General features: G+C 38.9%; 1 protein-coding gene across 6 annotated transcripts in view; it reads right to left on the bottom strand.

Annotated features, from left to right (window-relative positions):
• MAMDC2 (MAM domain containing 2) overlaps positions 1 to 12,053 on the bottom strand; it is a 445,245-nt gene that overhangs the window by 312,252 nt on the left and 120,940 nt on the right. Inside the window, exon 1 of one of the 6 annotated variants that reach the window (XM_060102282.1) lies at positions 11,076 to 11,127. The exons of the other annotated variants lie outside the window; for them this stretch is intronic. The gene's annotated coding sequence lies outside the window, so the exon portion shown is untranslated. Of the gene's footprint in view, positions 1 to 11,075; positions 11,128 to 12,053 lie in introns of those variants that run through there. 6 annotated transcript variants of the gene reach the window in all.

The following is a 12,053-nucleotide window of genomic DNA, read 5'->3' as shown; positions in this document are numbered from 1 at the left end:
TCTTCCAAGTTCTATTCATTTTCAAATATTTTGTGGCATTGGAACAGAAATTCCAGTATTTGATTCTAAATGAAAGCTTCTAAGCTACTTCTCAAGCTCAAACGAAAATCTTTTTTTTCAGATTATGTGTTCCCATTTTTTGGAAAATTATGTTACAAAAGGTTATGATAATAAAAGCTAAATAACCCAATTTAAAAATGGAAAATGGATCTGAATAAAGATTTCTCCAAGGAAAATACACAAATGGCCAATAAGCACATAAAGACGCTCAACATCCCTAGCCATCAGGAAAAAACAAATCGAAACCACAACTAGACACCGCTTCACACCCACTAAGATGGCTATAATCAAAACAATGGAAAATAACAGATGTTGGCAAGTATATTAATAAATTGGAACCCTCACACATTGCTAGTGGGAATGTAAAATACTCTAGAAAATAGTTTGGCAGTTCATCAAAAGGTTAAACATAGAGTTACCATATGCCCCAGCAGTTTCATTTCTACATACATGCCCAAGAGAAATGAAGACATATGTCCACACAAAAACTCATACATAAATATTCATAGCAGCATTATTTAAAATAGCCAAGGGCCTCCCTGGTGGCGCAAGTGGTTGAGAGTCCGCCTGCCGATGCAGGGGATACGGGTTCGTGCCCTGGTCTGGGAGGATCCCATATGCCGCGGAGCGGCTGGGCCCGTGAGCCATGGCCGCTGAGCCTGCGCGTCCGGAGCCTGCGCGTCCGGAGCCTGTGCTCCGCAACGGGGGAGGCCACAACAGTGAGAGGCCCGCATACCGCAAAAAAAAAAATAAAATAAAATAAAATAGCCAAAAGGCAGAAGTAACCCAATGTCCATCAACTGATGAATGGATAAATTGTGGTATAATTGTAAAATGGAATATTATTCAGCCAAAAAAGAATGAAGCACTGATACTTCATTCAACACGAAACCTTGAAAACATTACGTTAAGTGAAAGAAACTAGTTACAAAAGACCACGCATCGTATGATTCCACCTATATAAAATATCGAGAATAGGCAAATCTATAGAGACAGAAAGTAGATTCGTGGTTGCTTAGAACTGAGAGATTGGGAGGGAATGGGGAATGACAGTTAATGGATATGGGGTTTATTTTGGGGGTGCTAAGAATGTTCTAAATTGATTATGGTGATGGTAGCACACCTCTGTGAATCTACCAAAAATCACTGAATCACATACTTTAAAAGGGTGAACGTTATGATTTGTGAATCATATCTCAATAAAGCTGTTAAATTTTTTTATAAAGCTTATGATATTAATATTTGGGACACTGATATACTGTGAGATTTTGTTTGGGTTTTCCACTTTGATTTATAATATTTGCCTCATGCTTGCCCTACCATAGCTTTTTGGAGTGGGCTTTCAGCTACTGGCAAACTGCACTGCTGCTGACTCTAAAATAAAGTTAGCTTTTGGTCAACATAGCTTTGAGAAAGAATCTGCTGCTCTATCCTTGATGGTGGCAGTGCCAGGCACTTCTGTCTCTACCAGGCTGCCACCTCTACTCTGTGTCCCATAGGAAGGACTTCACTATTTCTGCCTAGAGTCTTGGTGAATCTGGAGTTTCTCTGTACCTCTAGAAAAAGGAGCACTGGAATCCAGGGAGTGATTTTCCTCTGTAAGTAAACCAGTGAGCTGGCTGGGCCCTGTTTCTTGTCTTCATGTGCCAGCTCCATATTCTAGGGGTTGGGTCTGGTACCCTCACTTCCTGCCTCAGCACAAATGGACTCTTAGTATAAACAAGTGGATCTGAGATTACTCTATATTTCTAAGGTGAAGCGCTTGGCCCACTCTCCATCTCTATTTTCTACATCATATACTCCGGGATCTTGATGCCTACTTGAACTTAACCAAATTTGCTGTCTCTACTGTTAGGATGTGGCTTCTGCCTTTATCATCCTAATCTCAGTCACCAAGAAGCTGCCAATTTTGCCATTTTTCTACCACCCCCTTCCCTCTACAACTTGTTATTTCATATTTGTCTGACCTCTCCTTAGGTAAAGGGTCACAATGCCTCCATAAATAAGTATACCTGGTGAGAATTACAGCAAAATGATGAACTCACCCCCATCCAAAGAGGGTCTCCTATCATATCCCTGCTGATTGTTGCTGTATCAAAATCAGACCAGTACTGCCAGATCTGCAAATGTGCCAAGGACATAAAAATTCAAATTTTAAAGTAAAATGTCCTAGTCTATAAAATTTGGCTCAATTTTTTTAAGATTAATGGGAAAAAAAACACTCTGAAGACTAAATAAAACTTAACTGTAGGCCAAATTTAATCAAGGACCACCACTGCCATACATCTACTTGGGATTTGCCCAACCAATTACCCATTCTCCCAGCAGCAGTCTACATTCTGCCATAGTGAGCTCACACCAACAGTTCTGACATAATAACACATAAAGGCCAAAAGAAAAATACTGGCCAAATATGAATGCTAACTGTATAAACACACAAGATACTGTGTTATTTTGGTGTCTCAGGTGGAATCCTATGAAGTATACATGTGAAATCATCAGAAGTCAGTGTGGTCATTTCCTAAGGAAGACATTCTCCGATGATCATATCTGAGTTCCACTTTTTATTGTTTGAAATGGTCTTTGATACTGGTGAGGTGAACCATTAAAGAAGTTATCTAAAGAAATCCAAATCAACACAAAATAATTATACCTGAAAGATCTAGGTAATCTCTATTTTTTTCAATGCATCATTTTATTCTACTAGTTTAAATAAAATCCCTCTAATTTCATTCTCCTTCTAACCAAACAAAAACTGACTTCTAAATTGATCCCTCATGGCAGACCCAGGTCATTTATGTAAAATGTAATGTTAATCATTGTGACAATATAGAATTCCTGCTAAAGTAGGTGAATTTTTTTCTAAGTAAAAGGCATTGTTCAAAGGTAATGATATGACCATTAAGACTTTTTCTCCTTCCAAAAGGAAAAAAAAATCAAATGATGAGTAGCTTGACATACAGATTTGCATACTTCAAACATCTGTCCACCCTAGATATGTTAATGAATGTTCGGAGTGATTAAACTTGAATTTGTAGTCTGTGGAAAGAAAGGTAATCCTAGGTAGGTATCCCCTAGAATATGTAATATATAAAGAATTAACAAACTAATGCACCATTGTGAAGCAATTATACTCCAATAAAGATGTTTAAAAAATAAATTAATTAATTTAAAAAGAAAAAATTAACATTACGTATTTATATATAATATACATATTTATACATATATATTTGTGTGTATGTACAGACACACTTTAAAGCAGCTATATAGTAGAACTCTGCTGGTGAATGCTTCCTTAACATATCCATATTTTCTTTATTTATTATCATTTCTTTACTCACAAGGCTTATAGTTTTCCCCATATTTTGCTAATCAGATTAGCATTTATCATGAAATACTATTTCATGAATTTCTTTTTTAAAGGAAAACAAAGAGAGTAAATTTAACCTAGGCCAACCAAATAAATAAACCCATCCTCAGAAAAAACAAAAGTTCAAATGTACCTCAAAGGGGGAAGGGTAAGCTGTGACAAAGTGAGAGAGTGGCATGGGCATATATACACTACCAAACGTAAAATAGATAGCTAGTGGGAAGCAGCTGCATAGCACAGGGAGATCAGCTCGGTGCTTTGTGACCACCTAGAGGGGTGGGATAGGGAGGGAGGGAGACGCAAGACGGAAGAGATATGGGAACATATGTATATGTATAACTGATTCACTTTGTTATAAAGCAGAAACTAACACACCATTGTAAAGCAATTATACTCCAATAAAGGTGTAAAAAAAAATGTACCTCAAAGATCAACTAGAATTTATTTATGTAACCCTGGGCAAGCTACTTGAACCTCTGTGAGTCTCTGCTCAACTGGAAAACGGGTGTGCGAGTCAAAACAACTGCTAAGATTTATTCTAAATCTAACACTAGATGATTGGATTTTCCATTAAACCCCTAAAGTTTCACTAAAATTCTGTCTGCATCTCCGCTACTTCATACAAAAAAAGTGTTATATTGTATAAGGAAAAACACCATGCTGAATGATAATCCACAGAGCAGCTAGCCACCACAGATATGTTGAAGTGTATAAACAGACACACTCCTCCCCAATAAACACACACACACACACACACACTCAACATTATTATAGGGCTCGTGTTGCTCAAACTTCAGCCATTTGGGTTTCATGTAGAATTTGAGTACCACCTAAATTTTTATTCACTCAAAAGTGGAATTTATCTTTTTTAAAAATCAGACACACCCTAAGCAATCATGAGCTTGATTGTGTTAGCTTTATGCATTTTTCCTAATAAAATTTAAAATAAATCCAGTCAATAAAATAAAACAAAATAAAGTAACATAAAATAAAATTCCTCCAAGTACCATCTAGAATTGGGTTATATACCTTCAGTGAAAAATATACTAAACTTTGGGAAATACCAGAGTAGCTTATAAAAAGAAAGATATACACACTGGTCTAGAATATAAGATTTTGTGTTAAAGGAATCTATTATCGTAATATTTCCACTGCATTTATTAGGATAGAAAATCATCAACTGCTACACCCATTACCTTTCATTAGTTATAGAATCTGACTCCATACATTATTTTAAAAAGGGAACAACAGGGCCACTGGTTAATGGGTAGAGTTTTCGTTTTACATATGAATTGGCATAAGTCCCACTCTCGTCATGCCAGGTGTTGATGCCAAATCTTTTGGAACCATTTAGATCTGTGAACTGAGAACGGCATTTTCTGTGGACAACTGAATAATCATCATCTTGAAAAGGATAACCCTATGAGGGGAGGGAGAAAGATAATAGTAAATGACTGAAATATGTAAAAAGGAGTGATTTCCAAAAGTTGATCTTTAATGTGTTAGTTGTATTATGATCGAAGGTTAATTTTCAAACAATTGATTAATTTAATCTCTCAAATTACTAACACCTCCTGTATTTGGCTATTGAATTTATAAGCACTTCTAATTCTGAAAGAAGAATCTAGTTCATGGCTGTTTTATTTATAAAATTAAAATTATAAATTATCATATACGTGAATTTTTCTAAACCATAAATATACAGCATAAAGAACCATTTAAATTGTATGACCATCAGCAAAAAGACAAAAACAATTACAATTTAACTAACATTTAATATCTTTTTTACTAATATGTTATAATCATTCCAAAGAATAATATCTTGGGTTATATTTTTAATAATTGCTATCAAGTCATACTTGCCAGTAAATGCCAAGCTAGAAGATTCATTCCTATGAGAAATTTATATCAGTATAACCCAGTATAATATTTAAGGTATTTATCCTTAGAGCACTTCATAAAAGCTTCTATAGTAATAAAACAAGACACTATCATTGACCATTTCCCAAAGGAAATATTGATTCTCTCAGATTACATCAAGGGTAATGGTAGACAAGAAACATAAAGCCCTTGCACTGATTATCTAATTTCTGCTTCAAATTGGTACTAATTTTAAAGCACTAGGACAACACTGAAATTAAATCACCAAAACTATAAAACAGTGAAAGAACACCAAAATAGTTCTAACCTTAGATTGGCTTTATTGAAAATAAATGAAAATTCTAACCATATAATAATCATTATAGTGTCTATTTATTTACTGAGTATCTATTATGGGTTGAACACGGTAGTTGAGTATTTATAACTTTTAATCCACAACAGGCTCTGAAGTAAGAATTATTACTCCCACTTCACATATAAGACCATTTGCTTAAAATCTCAGGAGAGAATCTAAAGAATGCTACTGATTCAGCCAGGGCTTCAAGCTATCTACCTGTAAGACACATTATCCCACCAGCACCCTCATGAAATTCTTAATATTTAAGAGATAAAATATATAAACAATAAAATCCAAAAGCTACATAATATCCATGTCACTTTCTATATAGTTCTGGGCTTTTGCTTTATGTTGTCGGGGGTCTATTTCTTTGGGGTTTGTTTGTTTGTTTTTGGTCAGCTAGAGGCCCTTTAAATGAGATTAGAGCATCGCTTGCCAAACTGCTATCTAAGTAGGTGGCAGGATCTGCTGATTTCTACCCTAGCTGCAGTGGAACTGAGGACAGCTTCACATGCAAGGTCAGCGCCTTCCTTTAGCATCTCCTAGACAGAGTGGACAATATATTTTGATGTGATGAGTGACAAGAATAAATGTGATGTTTTAGGAAAAGTATTCCAGCCGCGGAAGGTACTAAAGACTGAAGGTGAAAAGGACTGGATTCCAGAACTATGATTAGAACTGGATCTCAACAACTCACATGTCATTAACTGATGGATGTATAAACAAAATGTGGTCTATTCACACGATGAAATATTATTTGGCAATGAAAGGAATAAAATACTGATAGTTGTATAGCATAGATGAACCTTGAAAACATTATGCGAGGTGAAAGAAACTAAGCCAAGAGACAGATTGTATGATTCCTTATATGAAATGTCCAAAATAGGCAAGTCCACAGAGACAGAAAGTAGTTTTGCCAGGGGATAGTGGGAGGGAAGGAATGAGGAGTGACTATTAATGGGTGTGACTGGATCACGAGGCACCAAGATTTGTGGCTAAACATTATTTGTGGGTTGTGTCTGTGAAAGTGTTTCCAGATGAAATTAGCATTTAAATTGATGGACTCAGTAGTTTGCCTTCCCCAATGTGGGTGGGCATCATCCAATCTGTTGAGGGCCTGAATAGAAGAGAAAGGCAGAGAAAGTAAGAATTGGCCCCTTCCTGCTTGATTGCTCAAGCTGAGACATTAATCTTATCCTGCTCCTTGGTACTCCTGGATCTCAAGCCTTCAAACTCGAAGTGAATTACATCACTGGCTTTCCAGGGTTTTCAGTTTTGTTTTGTTTCTGTAGAGAAACCTAACTACTACAGTGGGTATGGGGTTTCTTTTGGGGGTGATGAAAATATACTGAAATTGACTGTGGTGATGATGGTATGACACTCGAGATACACTAAAAATCACTGAATTGTATGTTTTAAAAGGGTGAATTTTATGGCAGGTGAATCAAATCTCAGTAAAGCCATTATTTTTAAAAAGTGGTAAGTAGGGGTGTGCAATTCTGAAGTTAGGAAAACTAATTAAGAGAATGTTTGTTGCCTGTTAACACATAAAATTGAGTGCCTCTCATTATCAGAGATGTATTGGTAAACCAGCTCCCCCCACCAAAAAAAAAAAAAAAAAAAACCCACACAACTGATTTGTAATATTTGACAATTTCCGTGGTATAAATACTCCTGCCATGGTTGACTTCAAGCTACCAAGTGAAGTCAGTAGTGAACACTGAGTTGGGAAGACATGAGCATGCTCATCTCATGCAAACTTTAAGAGGTGACACCAGCTTACCCTGAATCCACTTCTCCCATTTCGCATTGTGTAGTAGCCATGCAGTTTGAGTAGATTAACCGTCCTCCCGGTCTAGGGGAAGAATCTAATGGGCCTAAGACAATAAAGACAATCTCACTCCACTCTCAAAGACAGTGATTGGTTCAGTATTAGGCATGTGACTTGAGTTTGTCCAAACAGCTTAAAGCCTGAGATTTTGTTCAAGGGTTTGGGGGGAAAACATTCTTTTTCCACTATTGGACATAAGTAAGGAAGCATCTAGCCCAGGTTGGCAGCCTGCCTACAATCAGTATAGCATGAAACCAACACCATAAAAGGCAGGTTTGAGAGTCAGTAAAAAGTATGATGACATTGCCATATCAATCCTTTCCTGAAGCCAGACTTTTCAAATAAATATGAGCTAATAAATTACTTTTACTGTCTGATCTGGTTTGAGTTGGTTTTTGCACAATCTACTAAAAGCATCCTAATATATACTGAGTAATCTGCAATATTGAAACACCGAGGTTCTGAGAGTTAGAGCAAGGAAATGGAGCAAAAACAAGGGAGCAGCTGGGCATATATAAAAAAGTAGGAGTCAAGGCAAGCAGTAAATTTGTGCCTAAGCATATACTCAGGAATTAGAAGGATGCAAACATGGAATAGGTGAATAAAGAAGGTTTTCAAAAATAAGAACAAACTATTAGGAACCAGGAGGGTATAATTATTATAAGGAAGCAGAACAAAGTATGTTTTCCAAAGTTTGATACAAAAGGCACAAAACAGAATAGAAAAAAGCAGCTTCACCAAGAAGGTCCTACCTCAAAGGACCTTTATATTGACTGCAATTCATACCCAAGGCTCAATTGAGATGGTGGGAGTTTTGGACAAGTGAGTAATTTGGTGTACCTCTCAAATCAAGTATACAGGGAGGGCGTAATCAATTCAAAATTATTAGTCTTCCCTTTTCGGTGTGTGTAACCACCCATTTTCCCAAGGGGAGATCAAAATTTGTTTTAGAAAAAAAATGGCAACCAAAAAGCAAAGTAATATTACCTTCTAATGCAAAATAGGGTTTTTCCAAAAGACAACAGCCTTGCAATCCAGTTCACAGTCTTGAGGATTTTAGAATATCAATGACCATACCTGGAAGACTCAGATCATAGATTTCTCCAAGCATATAGAGAAAACATCCTTTGCCATGAAGGCTTAAACAAGAGTTGGAATGGAGAGTAGGAAGATAGGGAAGAAGTCTGGGGCATTGTAGGAAGACGAAAATAAGGGAAAAGTAAAGCAGGACAGCAGAAATAGTCGATGCATTTCCCAATTTTCCCATCTGTAGACTTAAATCAGACAGAGTCTCATTGACATAGACAGAGTCTCATTGACGTGGACAGAGGGAAGTGCACTGGATAAATGAGAATAATGGCACAAAGGTATAAGGGGTCTCCTGGCCCCACATTTCTCATGAGAACTCGGAACAGACCAACACTCAGGCTGTTCTTTCATTTGCCTGGGGCACAGCCAAACCCAAACTGGCAGAACAGCATGGTCAGGCAGAGGGAGGCTCTGAGAATCATCAATTCTGAACCATGTTTGTATCCTGCAGCATAAACAAGACCCTGAAGTAGTTGTTAGTCTGAAAAGGGAGTTCAGCTGTTAGCTGCAGAGCTGAGCATTGGAGCTAGGTACTGAATGGGAGTCACAGAAGGCTTCTGTGGGGTCCACAGTATCTGTGGAAGTGGAAATGAGGCTGAGTCATCTCAAACATGCCATCTCAAACATTTCAAACATGCCACGAGGGCTCCAACCAAGCCCAGAGAAAAAGAGAGAAACAGAAAAAGACTGACAGTTAACAACAGCCACAGACTATAGCCACTTATGCTGGCAAGGGAAAGAGCAACAAGCTGGACTTGAGATATCATCCCAGAGACCAGAACAGGCAGAGACCACCATACAGAAAATGCTGCTCTTCCCCTCTGGCATCAGGATGCTAAGTTGCATCCCTCTTTCCATATCCCCGGATGCCATCTCAGGGAAAGATACAGTTGCTATTGCTGCATAACTGGCCAACCCATACATAGCAGTGTAAAACAGTAGTCATTTCCAGATTCTTTGGGTCAGGAATTTGGAAAGGTACATCAAAGCCATCTTATTGCTTCACAATGTCTGAGGCCTCAGCTGGGAAGACCTGAAAGCTGAGAGTGACTTAAGTGCTGGGGTTGGAAACATCTCTCATTCCAACTGGTAGTCGATGCTGGCTATCTGCTGGGACTTTAGCTAGGACTGTTGATGGAACAACTGTACAACAACTCCTTGTGCCTGCATGGGGTTCCTCACAGCATGGTGACTGGGTTCTGAGAATAAGGATGACAAAAAGGGAACCAGGAAGAAGTTGCGTTACTTTTAATCAACTACTCCGGAAATCGCATAGCATCACTTCCATCATCGTCACAGTTCACCCAAATTCTAGGGGGGGTAACATGGACTCTGCCTCTCAATGTGAAGAGTGTCAAAATCACATTGTAAGAGCATGTGCGATGCCTGCACATGTTGCAACCACTTTGGGAAAATAACAATCTGCCACAGAGAGAAAAGTAGGGTGTGTTGGGATTCCTAAGACCACCCCTAGATTCAGTGACTTGCCAGGAGGGCTCATAAAACTCAATATATAATTGTACTTGTGGCTATGATTGATTACAGCAAGTGGATTCAAAGCAAAGTCAGCAAAGGGAAAAGGCACATGGGCTAAAGTCCAGAAAAAACCAGGTGTGAAATTCTGAGACCAAAAGCCCCCCGTCAGTGAGTCACACAAGATGCACTTAATTCCCCCAGCCATGTGCTGTGAAATGCTATCTACTGGGGAAGCTCATCAGAGACTCCAAGCCCAAGATTTTTTGGGGGGCCAGTCATATAGGCACCCTCTGCCTAGCACATACCAAAATTCCAGACTCGCAGAAGGAAAACAGGTGTTCAACATAAACCACATTGTTTGTGCAAACAGTTTAGACACAGTGAGCTACTCTTATTCAGGAATTCTTATCTCTAGATGCCAACCAAAGGCCAACCTTGTAAGCAGGACTTATAACAGATAACAGTCTCAGATCTGCTTTTCTACACATAGGGGATGGGAGAGGATCTCTGAGAAAGTGAGAGTTTTTTCAAGGAAGGTTAAATATCTCCTATAGGAACTATTTAAATTATGGAATCAGACTAAGCTTTAAGAGTATTGAAGAGTTAGTGTTTTCCCACTGGTTATGGGCTTGGGAAGAGGGCCAGTTATCAGTTAGACATACTTCCTCTGCGTATGTGAGTTGCAGATAGTCGTTATAGTTTCAACACCCTAACATAATATTTAAATGTTTATTCAACAACTATTTAGTGGGGGTGGGAAGAAGTATTTAGAAACTGTGTATAGAAAGTGATTTGTGAATTATCACACATTATTGGCTGATCCACTATTCTGGGGCCACACAGACTCTGAGTTCTGACAAAGTTTACTTAAGATAGGACAATCACTGCAAGCTTTTTCTGAGTCCTCCAGATAGATGAGGGTAACTGAAAGCATTTGTCTGAAGTGTGGAATGGGTGGGCATCAGAGCACAACAGCTTAAGAGGAGCTGGACTAGAGGAGACATTTCACAGAAAGAATTTAGAGGACTTACCAGCCTAACTGGGGATAAAGAATCAAAGATGTTCCATAGCTTCAAACCCAGATGTCTGAGAGAGTTCTAACACCGCTAAAAAGAATAAAAAAGACATGGAGATGGAGAGGACTTGTTTAAGGAGGGAAATGATGAGTCACTTCTCAGACATCTTTAATTAGAGATGACATCAGCACAAAATGTTTATTTTAAAGGCAGTGTTGTGGGACAGATGGCCTGGAGAGAAGTCAGTGCCCTGTGCACAGCAGTGATCATTGGCTGGGGAAATAGCTATAAAGAACATTACTGGGATCATGGATTATATGTGAATATGGACTGTGGCTTAAATAATTATACTGTATCAATTTTCCCCTAGGTTAAAAACTTTACCATAGGGCCTCCCTGGTGGCGCAGTGGTTAAGAGTCCGCCTGCCGATGCAGGGGATACGGGTTCGTGCCCCGGTCTGGGAGGATCCCATATGCCGCGGAGCGGCTGGGCCCGTGAGCCATGGCCGCTGGGCCTGTGCATCCGGAGCCTGTGCTCCGCAACGGGAGAGGCCACAACAGTGAGAGGCCCACATACCGCAAAAAGAAAAAAAAAAAAAAAAAAAAAACTTTACCATAGCTATGTGTCTTTGTTATTAAGAAATACAGGGCTTCCCTGGTGGCGCAGTGGTTGAGAGTCCGCCTGCCGATGCCGGGGACACGGGTTCGTGCCCCGGTCCCGGAAGATCCCACATGCCGTGGAGTGGCTAGGCCCGTGAGCCATGGCCGCTGAGCCTGTGCGTCCGGAGCCTGTGCTCCGCAACGGGAGAGGCCACAACAGTGAGAGGCCCGTGTACCGCAAAAAATAAATAAATAAATAAATACACATTGAACTGTTCAGAGGTAAAGGGGTACAAAGTCTCCAGCCTATTCTCAAATGGTAAACAATTGTTGACTCTAGATAAAGATTATATGGGGGCTCCTCTTGCTAGTCTTGTAACTTTCCTTTAAGTT

The sequence above is a fragment of the Mesoplodon densirostris genome, chromosome 6 (genome assembly GCF_025265405.1).
Source record: "Mesoplodon densirostris isolate mMesDen1 chromosome 6, mMesDen1 primary haplotype, whole genome shotgun sequence".
Lineage (NCBI taxonomy): Eukaryota > Metazoa > Chordata > Mammalia > Artiodactyla > Ziphiidae > Mesoplodon > Mesoplodon densirostris.
Note: the sequence above shows the minus strand (reverse complement) of the source record. Positions and strands in the feature narration are given on the sequence as shown.